This window comes from Mandrillus leucophaeus, unplaced genomic scaffold, assembly GCF_000951045.1.
Source record: "Mandrillus leucophaeus isolate KB7577 unplaced genomic scaffold, Mleu.le_1.0 Scaffold784, whole genome shotgun sequence".
NCBI classification, from domain to species: Eukaryota; Metazoa; Chordata; class Mammalia; order Primates; family Cercopithecidae; genus Mandrillus; species Mandrillus leucophaeus.
Genome location: NW_012108519.1, coordinates 324136 through 346155, shown reverse-complemented (window position 1 = coordinate 346155; position 22020 = coordinate 324136).

The following is a 22020-nucleotide window of genomic DNA, read 5'->3' as shown; positions in this document are numbered from 1 at the left end:
TCCCTTTCCTCATCTGCCTTGGGAGATCTTTATTTTTCCTTTTTAAAGATCAGTGGTTTCTCCAGACAAGAAAGGGTGTAAAAAGGGATGGCAAAGAATCACAAGGACACTTTTAGAAGTGATAAATACACTCACTATTTTCATCATAGTGGTGGTTTCGCAGTTGTGTGGCATATGCCAAAACATCAAATTGAACACTTGAAATATATGCCATTTATTTCATGTCTGTTACACTTCCACAAACCATTAAAAGAGGAAGAGAGAGAGCAAATTTGAAGTGACAGGAGAAAGAATGAAATTCCTTTCTGCTTGTTTCTACCATGATGCCCTCATTCAATAAGCTGGTTACATTTCCTCATGGGTTTGTAAGACATAGAATAAGAAAAAATATATATATATATTTGCATTATATATAGACTATGTATGTTTTACATATACATATATGTATTTATACATATATACATTTAATTGTTTACATGTATACATTTAATAATACCTCTTTAAAAAAGCCTCTCTGAGAGACCCCTTGTTCTTTCCACCATGTGAGGGCACAGCAAGAAGGTGACATCTGTGAGGAAGCGGGCCCTCACCAGTCACCAAAATTGTCAGCATCTTGATCTTGGATTTCTCAGCCTGCAGAACTGAGAGAGAGAGAGACAGAGAGAGAAGTGGTTAGCACATGCCTCCATTTTATTACTTTATTGACTGATTCAAAATCATGAAGTTGAATCTTTGTGGTTTTAGAATTTCTTAACATCAACTATTCCTTCCTCAGAGAAACTCAGTTGGAAATTTGTTTAAATTGTTAAAAGTAATCCCAGAGGAGAGTGGCCTAGTCAGGTCAATCATGATTCCCGTTTCTAAGGCAATTCATCTAGATTCAAAAAACAGAAGTAGATATTTCCAACTCACAGTTTATCTTAATCATTGGACTATGCCCAGTCTATTCATAGTGCTGTTGCTTCCAGCATATATTTCAATATGGATCGAACTCCAATTATGCTTTCTATAATTTTCTTTAAGTGCTAACAAGCAATGATACTCAAATATGTATATTGAGATTCTCATTTTCAACTGCTTTCTGAACATATGTGCCGAGATGTCTTCTGAAATTGAAGATGCTTTAAAAACATTTACGACATTCCCCTTCCAATTATTATTATTACTATTATTATTATTGACGCAGAGTCTCACTCTGTCGTCCAGGCTGGAGTGCAGTGGCGCGATCTCGGGTCACTGCAACCCCCGCCTCCTGGGTTCAAGTGATTCTCCTGCCTCAGCCTCCTGAGTAGCTGCGATTACAGTCATGTGCCACTAAACCTGGCTAATTTTTGTATTTTTAGTAGAGACGGGGTTTCGCCATGTTGACCAGGCTGGTCTTGAACTCCTGACCTCAAGTGATCCGCCTGCCTCCCTTGCAATATTTTATCCTTCTCTTATGTTCCTATTTTTGAGTGATCATTAAAAATTCAGAAGCGTATATTAGGTACAGTGTGGCAAAATAGAGAAATGATCAAATCATTTTGAGGGCGTCAGTGAAAGCTTTCAGTGAAGTTGGTTGAACTGCACCTGGCAAGCAGAGGAAGAATTTTCTAGGTAAACAGAAAGTTGCATTGCTATGGTCTGCATGCTTGTATCTTCCCCAAAATATATATGTTAAAATCCTACCTCCAAAGGTGATAGTGTTAGAAAGTTGGACCTTTGGGAGGTAATTAGGTCATGAAGGCAGATTCCTAATGAATGGGATTAGCACCTTTATAAAAAGGCCCCTGAGAAACCCTTTGTCCCTTCCACTATGTGAGGACACAGCGAAAAGGTGCCATCTGTGAAGAAGTGGGCCCTCACCAGACACCGAATTTGCCAGCACCTTGATCTTGAACTTCCCAGCCTCCAGAACTGTTAGATATAAATTTGTGTTGTTTATAAACTATTCAGGTTATGGTATTTTGTTACAGCAGCTCAGATGAACTAAGACATGCATCTAAAAACAAAGAAAACTGCAGGAACCAATGCATGAACTAGAAGCAGTGGCATGTGCCTTGGGGATCTGCAAGAAGTTCTATATGGCTGTTGCACAGCATAGAGTCTGTACATAGAAGGAAGGTACACAGACAGGAAGAGGGTCCCAGAGAGGGGTAATGGTATATTTTTGTAATTTAAAATAATTCAGCATACACAAAGGGATATATGTGTTTATCTATAACTTACTATAAATCTACACTCTTGGGTAACTGGTTAATATTTGAGAGGAATTTTCCTAATATTGCAGTTCCCCAGGAAACACTCCTGAGTCCTAAGATCCCATGTAGGAGGTTATTGTGGAGTGTTCTCAAGAACTACAGGTGAGAGAAGGGAAGAAAGGCCTGTCTGATGCAGTGGCAACAGATAACTCAGCTAAGAAAGAGAGCTCTGGGGCTGGAATGACTCTTCAGAATTATGTTAATTAAAGCAAGCGGGCTGGACCAGACCTTTGTGCTATCCACATCAAGCAATCATTGGCTTCCAGCTGCCTCCAAGAGGAGGTTGGTCTTTGTCCTGTTGTATTATTGCACTATGCTGCAGCTTGGTTTCTCCAGAAGACAAAAACTGAAACAGAGTTAGGAGTGTAGGTTAATTTTGCCATGTGGCAGACACTGAGACCTACTGAGCAGTGCACACATCCATTAGGGAATCAAATCTGTGAGAGAAATGAGGCAGAAACTGGCTTGGGCAAGGGGAAGAACAGACCACCATGTGGAGCTGACAAAGTCTCTCTTAGCCCAGTAGGGAGTTCCAGAGCAAAGATTATTCATTACAGGAGTCCCATGATGGGTAGAAACTACTAGGCCATTATACTACCACTTTGTTCTCTGGCCCAAGGCCACCATGAGAAGAGTGTTACCTTAGTTTAAAAATGGAGGGAAGAGCAAACTAAAAAAGCCAAAAGCTGGAGGATATCAGCGAACCACGCTCCTCACAACTAGACAGTAAGGGTTTTCTCCAAGAAAAGTCTGAGCTGCACACCTCCTACATTTACCATGTCTGCCTCATGACCTCATGATCTTCTTCTTTTTTTTTTTTTTTTGAGACGGAGTTTCACTCTTATCACCCAGGCTGGAGTGCAGTGGTGCGATCTCAGCTCACTGCAACCTTCGCCTCCCAGATTCAAGCTGTTCTCCTGCCTCAGCTTCCCGAGTAGCTGGAATGCCTCATGATCTTCTAAGATACATGGTATAGTTATGGTGCTCTGCCTTTTTGTGGAATCTGTCTGTCTGGTTCATGAGAACCTACAAAAATATCTGTTATTTGACTAACCATTCCTTGAAGTTTCTTCCAGGGCTGGGATTTTATTCTTTTGCTTAAGTTTCCCTGAGATATTGCAAATACAAATGGCAAATGAACATATAATGAAGTCACTATTTTAGATGTCCAAATACCATACACACTGCTACCTCTGAGGTTATTTGAACTGCTGAATAGAATAACTTCTGTGTTTCCAATTCTTGCTAATGGAGAGAGAAGACTGCCTCTATGTTAATGTTGGATTTTAAAATATATCCTTTTTAAGCACTATTAAGCATGTTGTAGCTTACAAAGTATATTTTATTCATCTTTTCCACTGTAACAGAAAAAATATTATAAGGAAATGTCTCAAATTTTTCTTCTTACAGTTCAGTTTCATTGAAAAGAAAGATGTCAACATCACTGAGAAGAAAAAGAAGCCCAACGTGGATTCAGTACAATTACATGGAGTACTTGTCAAGGCCCAGACACTGCAGGAGTAAATTGTAGGCTGCATTTCTGCTCTTAGGACTCAGTCAAATGGGACATAGAAGCCATACAAGGCAACAACATAACTGAAGACAAGGTGTTGGAAGAACAATAAGAACAAGTTTTTTTGTTTTTTTTGGTTTTTTTGGTTTTTTTTTTGAGATGGAGTCTCACTCTGTAGCCCAGGCTGGAGTCCAGTGGCAGGATCTCAGGTCACTGCAAGCTCCGCCTCACGGGTTTACGCCATTCTCCTGCCTCAGCCTCCCAAGTAGCTGGGACTACAGGTGCCCGCCATCACGCCCGGCTAGTTTTTTGTATTTTTTTAGTGGAGATGGGTTTCACCATGTTAGCCAGGATGGTCTCGATCTCCTGACCTCGTGATCCTCCCGTCCCCTTCCAAAGTGCTGGGATTACAGGCTTGAGTCACCACACCCGGCCACAATATGAACAAGTTTTTATAGGATCAAAGGAAAGAAAGAATTTGACTGGATCTGAGGAGTACAAGAATATTCCAGAATTGGGGAATAAATAGGAGAGATCAATAGAAAGTCCATTTGAATCAGAACCAGCAGGCAAGAAGTCTGAAACCACCTAGCAGCCTGTTCTGTAAGGACAAAAGATCATTAAATAGGCAACTAGCAAGCTTTACTGCAGAAAGCCAGGGATAGCATGGGTTAGCTTTCTTTAATTCCTCTTTGTTGAGTTTCCCATTGTCTTAGAAAGTATTCAGGAGGTAAGACCTACTGGTGTACAGTACAGTAGGAATATCAGGCCTATTAATCATAATCAAGTCTCTAATGCTTGTATTAATAAATCATGTTTAATCTAGAATAATTTCTGAAAATAATGCCACAGATCAATAAATAAATCCCTAGGAAAAGCCGAAGGCCCCAGGACCATAGCTGAGAACTTGAGGTCAGGGGAGCTTAGACACTCTAAGTAGAAGACACCCAGGCAAGACTCTAGTGGATGAAGACAATTACACAAGCCCACAGCCTTCTGAAATAAGCTTAGTTCTAACAATCTCAGGAAAAACACAAAATAATTTAGCTCTACTGATGGTTATTGGAGAACCATTTTCCCCAGGTTTAAAAAAGATGATGGATGTGGCTAAATCACTGTCCCCAACCTCTTTATAGAACCCAGAGCTTCCAACCTTAAGATTTAATTTCCAGGGTTAGGATGCAAGAAGTGACTTACTTTTGAGTTCTAGCAGGAAGCAAAATGGCACACATCAAAAATAACCCATTTGGTGATTTCATGAATTTCCAAGCAGCTCATACAATGTACAGTCATACAGCTTTGTTCTTATTGCACATAAGAGACTATTTAAATCCTAGAAAATTGTATATTTCCAACTTCAAAATGAAATATATCATCCAACAGAATTAAAACAGTAACTACAGAAAGAGTAATCAATAATTAGGCTCTTCCTCTTATTACCCTAGAGAATGAGGAGATGTTATTTAATCAATTGTTTTTCTAAAATTTATGACTGTTAGGAGCCAAGTCTAAATGTATATAGAAAAAGGTTCGAGGAAATGATGTAACTGTTCTCTAAGAAGGTGATTTAAGCCTTTGGATTACAGGAGGTTTAAGATGTTGCCCTTGTGGTAATGCAGTGTTTTAACTTAAGGGCCATTGTGAACATCAATTTTCCCTCATGAAACAAATCACCAGCCAACGAAAACCTCTATTACTTCTGTATTTCCCAAAGGACTCTTCCATTCCCAAATTGAGTATATGAATTGCAGCCTCATAAAGGTACTACCGAAATGTGACAGTCTCATTTGGAGACATACGTTACAAAAGAGTTTCAGCCAAAATAGTTTGAATCAGAAAGTGGTCTTTGAGTAGTTTGAATCAGAAAGTGGTCTTTGAGTAGTGACTCAGCCTAATACATCACTAAGAAGGAGAAACAATGAGACCATTGACATTGGAGACCATTCGTCCAAATGTCAAATAGGAAAAGTCATTCACACTCCATGGCATGTAAAGGAAAGCAGTGATGTTTCAAGAACTAACTGGCAAAGACTATCAGATTTTAGAAACAAAGTCTGCATTTCATGATGCCCTAAAATCTAGTTGAAAACATAATATTCAATATCGTTACCTCTCTTTTTGTATATTTGTTTGTTATGCCGAACTGAATATATTCACTTGTTATTTGAAGTTATGTTCTTATAGGAAGGTAGGCACCAACCAGCAGTTGCTAATAATATACTATAATTGAGTAAGTAATTCAATTGAATAAAATGTATGACAAATTTAACGAACATGTTAATCAAAATGCATACTCACCTTGCAGCATCACATTAATCTTTGTACCCCCAGTGCCTATGCCATGTTTAGTATGCATCAAATATTTGAGCAATACACAAGTGAGTACTCTGAGAGCTCCCCCCACCAAAAAAAAATGATTACAGTTATGATCAGATCCCCAGAGTGTGACTATAGACTGTATGGGGACCAAGTTTGAATACTGTTGTGTCCTACACTGTTATTACCTATCCAGTATCTATTTCCCCATATTCCTTATAAATAAAACCTAGATTTTGATTGGTACAGCAAGGTGTCCCACTGAAAACTCATTTCTCTAACCAATGTGATGCCAATGCTTGCCCATAAGGAGGGCACCCCTTCAAAACAAAAAGACAAAGCTTCTTTGGCTTTTTATTTTTACTTCTTCATGCTTGATAGGCAGGTATAATACCTGGTTTTGGTGCAGCCATGAGGATAACAGTTGCACATTTAGGATGGTGGAGAAAAAGTTAGACAGAGGCTAAATCCTTGATAACACTGCAGAGCTATTGTTTCTGTCATTAACTTAATTCTAGACTCCTCACTGAGTAAGAAAAATAGACTCATTGTTGAAGCTATTGCTTTCAATTGCTTGAAGTCAAATACATTCCTTCCCTGTGTGTCCTTTTGACAATATCTTTAAAGTAATAAATACATAGAAACATCACTTTTCACCTTTACTGTTTTATAAGTATCACTTTGGTCCCAGAACACTGATTTGAGTGAACAAATGGTTAATGTTTGAAAGCTTTCCTGAAATTTCTTGCCTCCAACAAGAGCCAGAAGGAAGACTGTTCACATATTCTTTATATCTTGAGCCAGATTGTCAGTTCCTCCAGGCCTAATCCATTACTTTGTGATTATTGATCATTCCGTTTATGAAAATGAGTATGACACAAGTTCCTTCTTGCAGATCAGATGTCAATACCTCAGAGGGTCCTTCACCCAGATTATGGCAGCCACCCAGTCATTCACAACCATAGCATCCTATTTTAATTTTTGGTATAGCACTTATAAACCTCCGATACTTTTCATATTTACTTATGTATGTATTCACACATATGTGCCTTTGTTTACTTTCAGTATCCTCCCCCAAGGGCTAGGATATGAGCAGAGAATTTGTCTGCTTTATCTAGAAATATATTCTTGGCTTATAGTAGACAACTAGGTATATTTGTTGAATGACTGAATGACTGAATCAGTAAGTATGAGAGAGAATCAAAGAATTGTCAGATATAGTCACTGACCTGAGGAAATTTCAAAGACAAATAAGGAGATGAGAGACTTACTGGAAATATGAAAAATATGAAGTTATAAGAATACTTTAAAAAAGCCAAGTGTGGTGGCTCATATCTCTAATCCCAGCATTCTGGGAGGCCAAGGCGGGAGGATCATTTGAGGTCAAGAGTTTGAGACCAGCCTGGCCAACATGGCAAAACCCCGTATCTACTAAAAATACAAAAATTAGCCAGACGTGGTTGTGGGTGCCTGTAATCCCAGATACTCAGGAAGCTGAGGCAGGAGAACTGCTTGAACCCAGGAGGTGGATGCTACTGTGAGCCAAGATGGTGCCACTGCACTCCAGTCTGGGCAACAGAGCAAGACTCTTTCTCTAAAAGCAAGAAAGGATATTAAAAGGACAGAGGTATAGTCAGAACCCAATGAAGATAAGCCACAACTTGGATTTTTTTAGTAGCTCAGAGGATCAAGACTTTCATATGGATTCAGGCAGCAGAGAGAGCAAAGCCGTAGTGAAAGGAGGAGGGCTGGAGCAAAGCATATTATAGCATAACATATCTGTGAATTTAACCAGAAAAAAAGGTGTGGTGTCTCTTTGAGAACATTTGTGATGTGGTTGGAAAAATGGGAGACTGCTCAAAGATTGTGGTTTTAGGATTGGCTGTGCTGAGTTATTGGGTGAGTGCAAAAGTAATTGTAGTTTTTGCATTGTTGAAATGTGCCATTTGATATTGGAATATATTCTTAAATAAATGTACTTACGTTATACATCATTTAATGGGCATTTCTCACTTTCTCTTTTTTCCCTAATGACATTACTTGCTTTTTATTTTATGTGTATTTTAGACTATGGAAACAATGTTAGACAAAAAGCAAATGCTAGCGATTTTCTTATTTAAGTTCAAAATGGGTTGTAAAGCAGTGAAGACAATCACATCATTAACAATGCATTTGGCCCAGGAACTGCTAATGAACGTACAGTGCAGTGGTGGTTCAAGAAGTGTGGCAAAGAAGATGAGAGCCTTGAAGATGAGGAGCATAGTGGCCGGCCATCAGAAGTTGACAATGACCAATTGAGAGCAATCATCGAAGCCGATCCTCTTACAACTGCATGAAAAGTTGCTGAAGAAGTCAATGTCGACCATTCTATGGTTGTTCAGCATTTGAAGCAAATTGGAAAGGTGAAAAGCTCGATAAGAGCTGACCAAAAACTTTTTTAAAAATTGTCATTTTGAAGTGTCCTTTTCTCTTATTCTACACAACAATAACGAACCATTTCTCAATCGGATTCTGATGTGCAAGGAAAAGTGGATTTGATATGATAAATGGCTATGGCCAGCTCAGTGGTTGGGCTGAGAAGACACTCTAAGGCACTTCCCAAAGCCAAACTTGCACCTATAAAGGTCATGGTCACTGTTTGGTGGTCTGCTGCCGGTCTGATTCACTACAGCTTTCTGAATCCCACTAAAACCATTACTTCTGAGAAGTACGCTCAGCACATCAATGAGATGCACCAAAAACTGCAACACCTGAGGCCGGCATTGGTCAACAGAAAGGGCCCGATTCCCTACAAGACCCCATTGCACGTTGCACCACCTACTTCAAAAGTTGAACAAATTGGGCTAGGAAGTTTTTGCTTTGTCCACCATATTCACCTGATCCCTTGCCAACCAATTACCGCTTCTTCAAGCATCTCGACAACTTTTTGCAGAGAAAATGCTTCCACAACCAGCAGGATGCAGAAAATGCTTTCCAAGAGTTTGTCGGATCCCAAAGCACGGATTTTTACGCTACAGGAATGAACAAACTTATTTCTCCTTGGCAACACTGTGTTGATTGTAATGGTTCCTATTTTGATTAATAAAGATGTGTTTGAGCCTAGTTACAATGATTTAAAATTCATGGTTCAAACTGCAATTACTTTTACACCAACCTAATAGTTTATACCTAGCATTGCTGAGCCTCAAGTTCCTTATTTGATAAATGGGGATGAGAATGCTTACCTCACTGAATTATAATCAGGATTAAAAGAGACAGTATGAAAGCAGTTTGAGAAGCATGAGTAATTATAGAAATGGCTAACAGCTCTCGAGTTCTTATTATGTGTCAGGCACTGGAGCCATCACTTCACACAGATGATCTCTTTTAATCCTCACAAAAACCCAGAGGAAAAGACAAGATCCAGGTTTCAACATCAAAGGGAGAGAGCCAGCTAGGAGCAGGACTGGGCTGGGGAGAGGTTTGGGTTTTGGGTGATGGAAGAACAGCTCTCGGGAAAACATTCCCTTCTTTGACCAGCTCATCTAACAATTGCTCTGACGATCCACAGTTCCACGACTTACTTCACACTTAAACTAGGAGGATGACACCCAAACATGTGGTCACCAGGTGAGACATATATATACATCCCATTTTCGCCAAGCATCTACGAATCTACTTTGGCAAAGTGCATTCAACAACTTGGGGGAATTCTCTAACTTCCTTGGAGAGGAAAGTGAGCCTCTTCAAATTTACTTTTTGCATCCAATTGTTCACAATCCAAGTATATTTTTAAAGATACATTTCTTTAACTGCCATCACATGCAAATTTCTAAGGAAATTAGAATGCTGCCAAACATCTTCCAGAAATGTAGGTAGTAACTCTTGCACAGAAGAACATGTACCATAAGTTAGAAAATCCTGAATAGAATTCCAAATATTCCAGTCATGATTTACCCAAGCAGAATGGCATAAGAATTAGGAGCATAGTCTCCAGGGTTGACAAATCTGTTTACTGCCTGGCTGTCACATATTGTTATGTAAACTTGGGGATGTTTATTTATTCACCATGTAGAATCATTTTTCTCAAGTGTAAAATGGAAACAAAAATGTATTACTCCAGTGCTACTGTAACAATTAATTGAGATGATACATATGAAGCAAAGCATCGTGTGCTTCTCAGAGACAGTACTGAAAATGGTAATTTTTTTTTCTTTTTATTACTAATTAGTTAAGTCTTTCAGCTTTTCTCACTTGGTACTTAAAATAACTACCTTTATTATATGCCACTCATGACAAAAGTTAGGTTTTGATGTAATTTAAGGATTGGAAAATATAAAAAGCATATTACCTCTTTGATAATTATCCTTTCAGCACAAGTTAGCATTCAGTCCAGCCAAAATTATATAATGCTAAATGCTGAAATTAGTTTACATAAAAGTTAGTGGGCCGGGGGGTGGTGGCTCATGCCTGTAATCCCAGCACTTTGGGAGGCCGAGGTGGGCGGATCACGAGGTCAGGAGATCAAGACCATCCTGGCTAAAACTGAAACCTCGCCTTTACTAAAAATGCAAAAAATTAGCCGGGCATGGTGGCGGGTGCCTGTAGTCCCAGTTACTCCGTAGGCTGAGGCAGGAGAATGGCATGAACCTGGGAGGCAGAGCTTGCAGTGAGCTGAGATCTCGCCACTGCACTCCAGACTGGGTGACAGAGCGAGACTCTGTCTCAAAAATAAATAAATAAATAAATAAATAAATAAATAAATAAGTGTTCGGCAGACTCTGTGATATTTGTGGTTTAGTATCAGTACTCAAAATGGAGACAGTACATGTGATCTCACCCTGAAACCTCCAGCCAAACCTACTATTTCATGCTTAATAGTAAAATAGTCAATATATACACTCAGTACATTTACATAATTCTAATCAGCCCGGGATCATTAAGTGTTGATGTTCTGTTATTCTTCATGTAGATTTTGTTTTAGTTCTCAAGAAGGATTTTCAAAATCATCTAAAGGATTCATTTACTCATGTTTTTAAATCAATATATGCCAAAAGATTTTCTCTCTTTGCCAGAAAATTTACATAATATATTATTCCTCTAATTTGTGATTCTCTGTGCCTGTGGGAAAATATAAAAGAAAACTTAATATACTTGTTATTCTATGGAAATGATATTCATGTACATTTCTTATGCTTTCCTATGCGTAATTTTAGGAGTGGAATTGGTCCCTTATTTAAACTCTGAGATTTATTTGCTGTCTCTTGAAGAGACAGATGACTCCTAATTGGAAATAAAAACTGTAGCCTAGATACTTAGTCAAATATTTAATAGGACCTGCATTGTTAAGTTTGAAGTTTCACTCCAGCATTAGCAGTGAATTTTATATTTTATTCTATTTAGAATATGTGTTGTTATATTTTTGGTAGTTGTAATCACGTCTATTTCCCCAGCTAGAATGCAAACCCTTTGAATTTGGACCCTTTAATGAAGCTTTGGAACATTTACCCCCAACTCATAGGTCATCTGTAACATAACAGATCTCCCCATACACTTAAAGTGGGTGAATGAACTTCATGGGGGGTAAATTATGCCTCAATAAGGTTGGGATTACAGGCCTCAGTCACCACACCAGGCCTTTGTTCTCATGTTTGATTGTTCCTTGCACATGCTTGAGGCTCCACTGGCTCTCTGGGTCATTGTCTGAGTCTTTACTCATTTTATGCCAAAGGAGGTAAAGAGAGATATCTGGTAAATGTGGAAAAAAACAAACTGGGCCTGAGTATTAGTTCATTCTCACTCTGCTGTAAAGAAATACTTGAGACTGGGTAATTGATAAAGAAAAGAGGTTTAATTGGCTCACAGTTCTGCAGGCTGTACAGGAAGCATAGCAGCTTCTGCTTCTGGGGAGGCCTCAGGGAGCTTTTATTCATGGTGGAAGGCAAAGCGGGAGCAAGGCACTTCACATGGCTGGAGCAGGAGGAGGAGAGAGAGTCAGGAGGTGCTACACACTTTTGTTTGTTTGTTTGTTTGTTTGTTTGTTTGTCTTTGAGATGGAATTTTGGAATTTCACTCTTGTTTCCCAGGCTGGAGGGCAATGGCGCTATCTGGGCCCATTGCAACCTCCACCTCCCAGGTTCAAGTGATTCTCCTGCCTCAGCCTCCCCAGCAGCTGGGATTACAGGGGCCCACCACCACGCCTGGCTACTTTTTGTATTTTCAGTAGAGATGGAATTTCACCATGTTGGCTAGGCTGGTCTCAAACTCCTGACCTCAGGTGATCCACCCACCTCAGCCTCCCAAAGTGCTGGGATTACCAGGCATGAGTACACACTTTCAAATAAGCAGACCTCTAGAGAATTCTATCATGAGAACAGCACTAGGGGGATGGTGCTAAACCATTCCTGAGGGACCACCCCAGGACCCAATCACCTCCCACCAGGTCCCACTTCCAATACTGGGGATTACAATTCAACATGAGATTTGGACGGGTACAGAGATCCAAACCATGTCAACCTAGTTCTACTAATCCTGCCCTTCTTTTATTGGAATTCTCCAGGTCCCTGCTGCTTTTGCAGTGAGGAAAGACCTGTTCTATAATAATCCAGCACTGCAGGGTAGGCTAATCATCTTTCCAACAAGTGGTTCACTTAGCAAGCCTATTTGGCCTCACACATCCTACACTTAGCTCTTACTAGTAACTAAAATGGCACTTTGCCTTCTGCTTGCCACTCCTTATTTTTCACAAATGTTTACAAATCCAGGTGAAGAAAAGAGGTGCTCTTTGTTGAGCTCCCTTGGAAACACTAAGACTAATTCTATAATTTTTATTTCTCATCTTGGTAATTGTTATGGTGTGGAGATTCATGTACCTTCAGAGTTTATGTGCTGAAATCCTAACCCCCAGGGTGATGGTGTGAGGAGGTGTGATCTTTGGAAGGTGATGAGATCATGGAAGTAGAGTACTCATGAATGAAATCAGTGCCTTTTAAAAGAGATCTCAGAGAGTTAGTTGACTCCCTCCACCATTTGGAGGCACAGTTAAGGCACCATCTATGAGGAAGTGGCTTTCACCAGACACTTAATCAATGGCACCTTGATCTTGATCTTGATCTTCCCAGCTTCCAGAATTGTGATAAATAAATTTCTGTCTTTAAAAGCTACCTGTTTATGGCATTTTGTTATAGCTTCCCAAATAATCAAAGCCAATAGCTATTGTGACTTAAGTAATATACTTAACCTCCATTTTATTCCAAGAAATGTAATCACTTGACTCCCTTCTATTAAGCCCTCACCTCTACGTGCACATTTTATCTCTCCCCATTACCTCTCACCTTCCATCAGTAGCATCTCTACTTTTACATTATAATGCCTATTAACATTTAGGTTCTGTTCTATAACCATAATTAAATATTTATGCTATCTCTGTGGAGGTATTCTACGAGCTGAAAACTAGTAAACAGCAGTTACAGTATAATGACTACATAAATATTCAATGAAGGGCCAACTCATGTGCGACTATTCTATTTCCTTCACTTTATTCCCATATCACCCACTCCCACAGCAATCAACGTGTAATGATCCTAAGCATCCTGGTCAAACGATTCTCCATAATTGTACTTCAATATTTGCCCAAAATCATGCCTTATTTAATGTATCTCACACTTGGACACTAACCTTATAGACAGGGTTAGCTGTTATTTTTCCTGGAGTTTATATTTGTCTTCCAGACATTTATATTTATCCTTATTGAGAGAAGAAGCATATGCTTTCTTCACTGTGTCACTACTGTAATTCTGCTCATTTGTCATTCTATTTATTAATTGGAATGCCCATTCATCTTTCTGAGAAACTCCTTGCAGCCTACTAAATTCAAGTTCCAATTTGGCATTGGTTACTTTCTGGGCCCACTGTCCACTTGTTATGCTGAGATTTCTTTTGACTGACTTCCTAGGTCAACTCAGCTGTTTTTTTTGTTTTTTTTTTTTAACCTTGTATTCTCTGCACTCAAACACTGTCATTTGCTCAGTCTCTATGCATTTACAAAGTATTTACTACGTACAAGGCATAGTATTATACACTATGAAAATTCAAGGCAAATCAAAATTTGTTCTGCACCAAAAGAGTTAATAAGTTAGGTCTTGAACACACATGTAAATAATCATAACATAAAAACTACAAGAAAGATAATAGAGAAATAGAATTTGACAAAGAAATAGAGAATGAAAGAAATAGAAATATGCCATAGATGAAAAATTTAAGAGAGCATCAGATGTGAAGAGGTGAAGGGGAGGTAGGGCATGGTGAGCGAGAGTCAAGGAAGATCAGAGAATGCATGAGAAAGAAAGAAGGAATCTCACCTTGTTAAGCAGTGGTTGTGCAAAAACATAGACACTTTCTTAGTGAACAAAATGTAACACTCCTATTCAACATAGTATTGGAAGTTCTGACCAGGGCAATCAGGCAAGAGAAAGAAATAAAGGGTATTTGAATAGGAAGAGAGGAAGTCAAATTAACTCTGTTTGTAGATTACATGATTGTATATTTAGAAAACTCCATTGTGTTAGCCCAAAAACTTCTTAAGCTGATAAGAAACTTCAGCAAAATCTCAGGACACAAATTCAATGTGCCAAAATCACAAGCGTTCCTATACACCAATAATAGACAAATAGAGAGTCAAATCATGAGCAAACTCCCATTCACAATTGCTACAAAGAGAATAAAATACCTAGGAATACAACTTACCAAGGGATGTGAAGGACCTCTTCAGGGAGAACTACAAACCATTGCTGAGGGAAATAAGAGAGAACACAAACAAATGGAAGAACATTCCATGCTCATGGATAGGAAGAATCAGCATCGGGAAAATGGCCATACTGCCCAGAGTAATTTATTAATTCAATGCTATTTCCATCAAGCTACCATTGATTTTCTTCACAGAATTAGAAAAAAAAAAACTACTTTAAATTTCATATGGAACAAAAAAAAAAAAAAAAAAAAAAAAGAGCCCGTACAGCCAAGACAATTCTAAGCAAAAAGAACAAACCTGGAGGCATCACGCTACCTGACTTCAAACCAAAACAGCATGGTACTGGTACCATAACATATATAGACTGATGGAAAGGAACAGAGGTCTCAGAAATACCGCACATCTACAACCATCTGATCTTTGACAAACCTGACAAAAACAAGCAATGGGGAAAGAATTCCCTATTTAATAAATGGTGTTGGGAAAACTGGCTAGCCATATTCAGAAAATTGAAACTGGACCCCTTCCTTACATCTTATACAAAAATTAATTCCAGATGGATTAAAGATTTAAATGTAAGACCTAAAACCATAAAAACCCTAGAAGAAAACCTAGGCAATACCTTTCAGGACATAGGCATGGGCAAAGACTTCATGACTAAAACACCAAAAGCAATTGCACCAAAAGCAAAAATTGACAAATGCGATCTAAATAAAGAGCTTCTGTAGAGCAAAAGAATCTATCATCAGAGTGAACAGAGAACTTACAGAATGGGAGAAAATTTTTGCAATCCATCCATCTGACAAAGGGCTAATATCTAGAATCTACAAGGAACTTAAACAAGTTTAGAAGAAAACAACAAACAACCCCATCAAAAAGTGGGTGAAGGATATGAGCAGACACTTTTTCACTTTTTAAAAAAAGACATTTGCATGACCAACAAACATATGAAAAAAAGCTCATCATCACTGGTCAGTAAAGAAATGCAAATCAAAACCACAATGAGATATCATCTCACACCAGTTAGGATGGTGATCATTAAAAAGTCAGGAAACAACAGATGCTGGAGAGGATGTGGAAAAATAGGAACACCTTTACACTGTTGGTGGGAGTGTAAATTACTTCAACCATTGTGGAACACAGTGTGGCAATTCCTCAAGGATCTAGAACTAGAAATACGATTTGACCCAGCCATTCCATTACTGGGTATATACCCAAAGGATTATAATCATTCTACTATAAAGACATACGCACATGTATGTTTATTGCGGCACTGTTCACAATAGCAAAGACTTGGAACCAACTCAAATGCCCATCAATGTTAGACTGGATAAAGAAAATGCGGCACATACACACCATGGAATACTATGCAGCCATGAAAAACAATGAGTTCATGTCCTTTGCAGGGACATGGATGAAGCTGGAAACCATCATTCTCAGCAAATTAACACAGGAACAGAAAATAAAACGCCTCATGTTTCTCACTTATAAGTGGGAGTTGAATAATGAGAACATATGGACACAGGGAGGTGAACATCACACACTGGAGCCCATGAGGGGGTGGGGGCCAAGGGGAGGGATAGCATCAGGAGAAATACCTAATGTAAATGATGGGTTTGATGGGTGCAGCAAACCACTATGGCACATGTATACCTATGTAACAAACCTGTACATTCTGCACATGTATCCTAGAACTTAAAGTATAATAATAATAAAAAAGACATCCCTTCACCTTCTGCCGTGATTGTGAGGCCTCCCCAGCCGTGTGGAATTGTGAGTCCATTAAACTTATTTTTCTTTATAAATTAAAAAAAAATGTTACAGTACTCTTAATCTAAAGAGAAACTAAAACCAATTTCATTCATTTAGAAAATAACAAAACTGAATATTGAAACCTATGGGACACTGCCAAGATCATTCTCAGAAGAAAATCCATAGCAATAAATGTTGTATTATTACAGAGCAGTAAAACCTGGGAGGAAAAAAAATGAACTAAGCACTCACCTCAAGCACATTGAAAAATATCTAAAATATAAATCTGATCTGTGAGACATATAAATTGATGAATATAAACATAAGTATAATGAGTTAGAAATCAAATTAAAAAGTTGAATTCAAACATAAAACCAAGAGTGATTTTTTTAGAAAAGTTAATGGAATAGATAGATTTCATGGCACGTTTTTTTAGGAACAAGAAAAGTGATCATATAGTGAAAGATACAGTTATTATAACACATATAATATTATAAGAAAGTAATATATATAAATATCACATAGAAAACTTGAAACCTGGATAAAATGATTGAATTGTTTGATATTATACATTATTAAAGTTGCTTATATATGAGAACAAACTAATAACTACAAAATAAATGTTTTTAATGTCAAGGAACACCATCTGCCCCTCCCAAAAGGGCTAGAAATTCAAGTATTTCTATATAAAGAATATTGCTTTAAATATCTTCGGATTCAGGTAATGATGATGCAGACAGAAGAGGTGCAGACTAATCTAACTTCCTACTAAAACCCAAAATCTAAACTAAAAAATACAGATAAATCAAATCTGTAATGGAGCAGAAGGCCTGTTGGAGTTTATTTTAAGAATGAAATTTATTTATTTGACAGGGATAAAAAAAGGAGAAAAGGAGATAAAGGAATACAAGATGATTATCTGGATGTTAATTTGGTATACATAATGAAGAGTAACATTATTCATTGAGATAAGAAAGATAACTTCATGTAGATTGAAATATGTTGCTTGAATTTAGATATAAAGTTTGGGATATATACAAATTTGCAGATATAATTACAGTATAAATACGAGAGTCACAAGCATTAGCAAAATCAACTAGAGAGAGCATTCAGAATTCCAACAGAGCAGAATAAGATAATTAACTTTACCAAACATTATATTTTGAATATTGCATTAACCATCTATTGCTATATATATAGACAAATTACCCCAAAATTCAGCAGTTTAAAACTCGAGAATAAACTATAATTATTCCTTGTATAGTTTCTGAGGGTCAGGCACCTGGGAGAATCTTAGCTGTGCTATCCTGGCCCAGATTCTCTCATGATATTGTAGCCAGGTTGTTGGCCAGGACTGCTTTAGCCATCGCAAATATTTTCTGGGGTCAGGGTATCTACTTCCAAGCTCACTCATGCGGTTTTTCTTGCAGGCTTCAGTTCCTCACCAAATGGACCTCTCCATAGTGCCGCTCACAAAATTTAAGTTTGTTATCCCCGGCATAAAGGAACTAAGAGAGAGAAGATGAGAGAGATACATACAAAATGGAAGTTAAAATCTTCTTATAACCTAATATTGGAAGTGATGCCCGATCATTTCTGCTATATTCTATTCCTTAGAAGCAAGTTACCAAGTCCAGCCACTCAACAAGTAGGGAATTTAAGCTCTACTGCTAAAAAAGAGTATCAACAAATATGCCAACATATCTTTAAAATCCTCACAAATACCAACCACTTGGAAGAGCTAAGAGTTCGTGATGAGACCCAAGAAGAAACTATTAGGAATCCACATAAACATGAAGGTGTTAGTGATGTCCTGGAAGTCAGCTGATTTGAATAAGTCACTGTGTGTTATGATAGTGGAAAGAAATATTATTTACTGAGTACCCACTATATACCTGGCACTGTACTAGGTGTATTATGTGAATCATCTCTTTTTCTTGCCATTAATAACAACCATGTACTTTCAGTGCCTTCACCACCTGGAATCCCAAGGTACCTGAATCTGATAGGATACATTTTGGTTTTGAAGGACAGAGTCTCAAGATAGTAGGAATTAAAACACAATGGAACGTATCTTTCTCACACATAAAAATCTGGAAATAGGCAGACTAATGTAATGGGAGCAGTGGCTCTGCTCCATGAAATCCTTGGGCATTCCAGCCCATGTTTCCATCATTGATAGCCCACAGTGTCATGATGCAGAACACGCCTAGAGCTCCATCTTTCAAGAAGCACAATGGAGGGAAGATTAAGAGGAAAGGAGTGAAGGACAGGTGCCAGCTGTCTTTCAGGAGGCTCAACTGGAAATTACCAAACACTTTTACTTAACCTGTCACAACTTTTCCATGGACTGAGAGATTTCTTTACTCTGGTAGTAATAAAGCCTAGATAAAATTCAGGGGTTTTATTACTATGGAAGAATAAATATATAGGGATAAATAGTAGTATTTATGACAATATCATACAGAATTATCGGAAGCATTCTAAAGTACAGGACCTCTGAAAAAAATTACTAGCCTTTTGATTCCTCAGGCATTGTGAAATCTGTTAGTTTTTTAAGGCCAATTCCTTAGAGACTAATTTTGACCAAGGTTTATATAGTTTATATTCTTAGTCAAAGTACTCAATTCTATTTCATTTCTGCCCTAACAGCTCACATTATCATGAATGAGAAGAAATTTGCACCTGCATTTTAAAATTTTTTGCCCAATTTAGCAATCTTGGTTCTCAGATATCCTATCTAGTGATAATATCTTCTTATTAGCCTCTGGTATTTTGTGGGCTACAGAAACCACTTGGAAGGACCATAAAATTTCCCAGTTTTATGTTGGTACTAAATATATTATTTGCATCCATTAATGTCCTCACCAAATTTTTTATCAGCAATACAATGCACAAAATTATGTGTGGTGTGATTATCTGTGATGTTCCCAAATCCTGCAAATAATTATGAGTAAACGAGGACTAGAGCCCAGGTTGGAGAATTGTAATTATTTATTACTAATATTCTTGGACAAAAGGGAATGCCATTTTCCACTACTCACACACACAAAAAAGGAAGTATATAAATAAATGTTTAAGTTCTGTCCAAAAACCACTATGAGTGTTAGGGCTCAGAAACTTACACCCCAAGGTGAAGGCCTCAGAAGTAGACTCAGAAGAAAAGTTTCTCTGAACTTCTTCTGTCCTCCTGTCTCTTGCTCCTCATTCTTCCCCACAATGCAAGTCATAGAAACTTGAATTCTTCCTTTCTAAGGTGTGTCATAGAAACCAGAACCCCTTTTCCCCAAAGCCAGCCATAAAACCTGAAAACATTACCCTAACATTCCTCCTCCTTTCTGTGTAAAAGATGGTCATAAAGAAATTCTCTGACCTGACTTGTTTCGTTGTAGGTCATAAGACCCCCTGAGTCCAGAAAGCATTCCATTCCACATCCCAGAGGAAGGAATGCTGTACTAAGAGGCCAAGAAGCATCTGAACAGTCAGACCATGCTGAGTTTCCCCACCTAGTCTATTCCCATTAGGTCATACTCTTTTTGTTCAACCATATTTCTATACGGTTTTTCATTCTTCATCAAATCTAAGCATAAAAATCGACAGTTATCACTGTATCTTTGAGTCTCCATTTTTAAGGTTCCCATGTCACATAAAACTATAATTAAGAAAATGTCTTATGCTCTTCTCTTGTTAATTTGTCTTTTGTTATAGGAGTGTCAACTGTGACCCTTATGATAGGGAGGAAAGGGACCACCTCCTTTGCTCCCCAACAAGAGAAAAACACAGGTCAAAGCAGGTTGAGAACATATTTCTGACTTTAAAGCTCAGAAGTATGGTTACCACCAATTCCATCTCTTCCCATTTATAAACCCATCTCAAAAATGTTTTGTCCTCACTGAGCCTCACAAAGATTAAATATCACGTCCGCACTTATATACTTAAGAAATATCAGGATTAGGATTGTAAATTCATGTCTTCTTAACTTCAAAACACATCCTCATATTATTTCCAACACAAGGAGACTTGGATGCAATTACTTCTTTTTTTTTTTCTGTTTTCTTTGGTATATGTAATTTAAGAGCATTGTCATTGATCTTAGGTGTATTGTTTCTTATGAAGTATTTGTTAAATTTCATTTTATTTACATTTGAATAAATTGATGCCAAAGTATCGCATTCAACATTTGCTTTAAAATATATATTGTTTGTTGTTGTTTGGTCATTATGTAATTACAACATATTAAAATGGGGATTGTCTAGATAATTAACTGGAATAGCTGTAATCTGACATACATGTGTCCCCACATATAGCTATCCTCAATTCCAAAGAAGAAAGAGAATTGAGGACACTGAATTATTCTGCCAGTTGACTCTGCATCCCTTGGTGACTGATAATTTTCTATACTGTTGCACTTGGCAGTGCTAATAAGTAAGGATTAATACATTTTAATCCTCCCTGATTTGGTCCTTTTTTTTTTTTTTTTTATAGTTTAACTGTATTTTCCAGTCTTCAAGACTTCCTATTGTCTATGGTTAATTTAAACAAATCATATTTTCACAGACTGTATGAATCTTTCTAGAGATTTTTTTAAGTGTCTCAAGGTAGTTTATTTTAAAATATATTTTAACATGGTGACAGTTCTTTCACTTGTCTTTCCCTTTCATTGTATTTGTTTCTAGGCTAATCTTCTGAAGTACAATTTGATCATGTTTTCTGATATAAAGTTGAAAAAGATGTTAAGTCATATCAGACCTTTTAGTAATCTATACAGTTCCAGAATCATTAAGGTGAGTAAGTTAGAAGAAAACATTTTCAATGGGATATTTATATATTATGACTTTAGAGAGAATTTTAAAACAAGAAAATGTCACTTTTTATCAAACCCTCTCAATATTGGCTTTTATCTCATAGATAACTTTTCACTTATTTTAATTCAATTTTTAAATTTTATTATCTTCATAGGAATTTTAGGAGTACTGTAGAACACACTGAAGTTCCTGACTTCATTTTACAGGTGTAATTACTGAGATTTAGGTTCTATGGTTGGCCCAAATTTCATAAATAATAAATGGAAAATAAAGACCTAAAGCCTATAGAGTCCAATTTCTACGTACAGAATCTCTCTGTAATCTTTGACCTCTTTGTACATATTAAGGGATCAGGAGATGCTAAGATTGCTAAATACACAGTAGTTTTCTAATATAAATAATGATTAGATATACCTAGAAATATTTTTAAGCAATTCAGATCCTGCCCAATCTCTCTACTCCCTATTGCTACCATCCAAGATGTATCTACTGCCTTTGAATCTCTCAGAGTCAGACTCAGCAATTCATAACTAGGGGATTCTGAGACAGCTGCAACTTCCCTAGAGAACCAGCTTGATCCACTGAAACACTGGCAACATGAATTTTCCTACAGCATTATATGTTAGTGTTACTCATGTTCCCAATCCCACATCTCTAGGCCAGGGG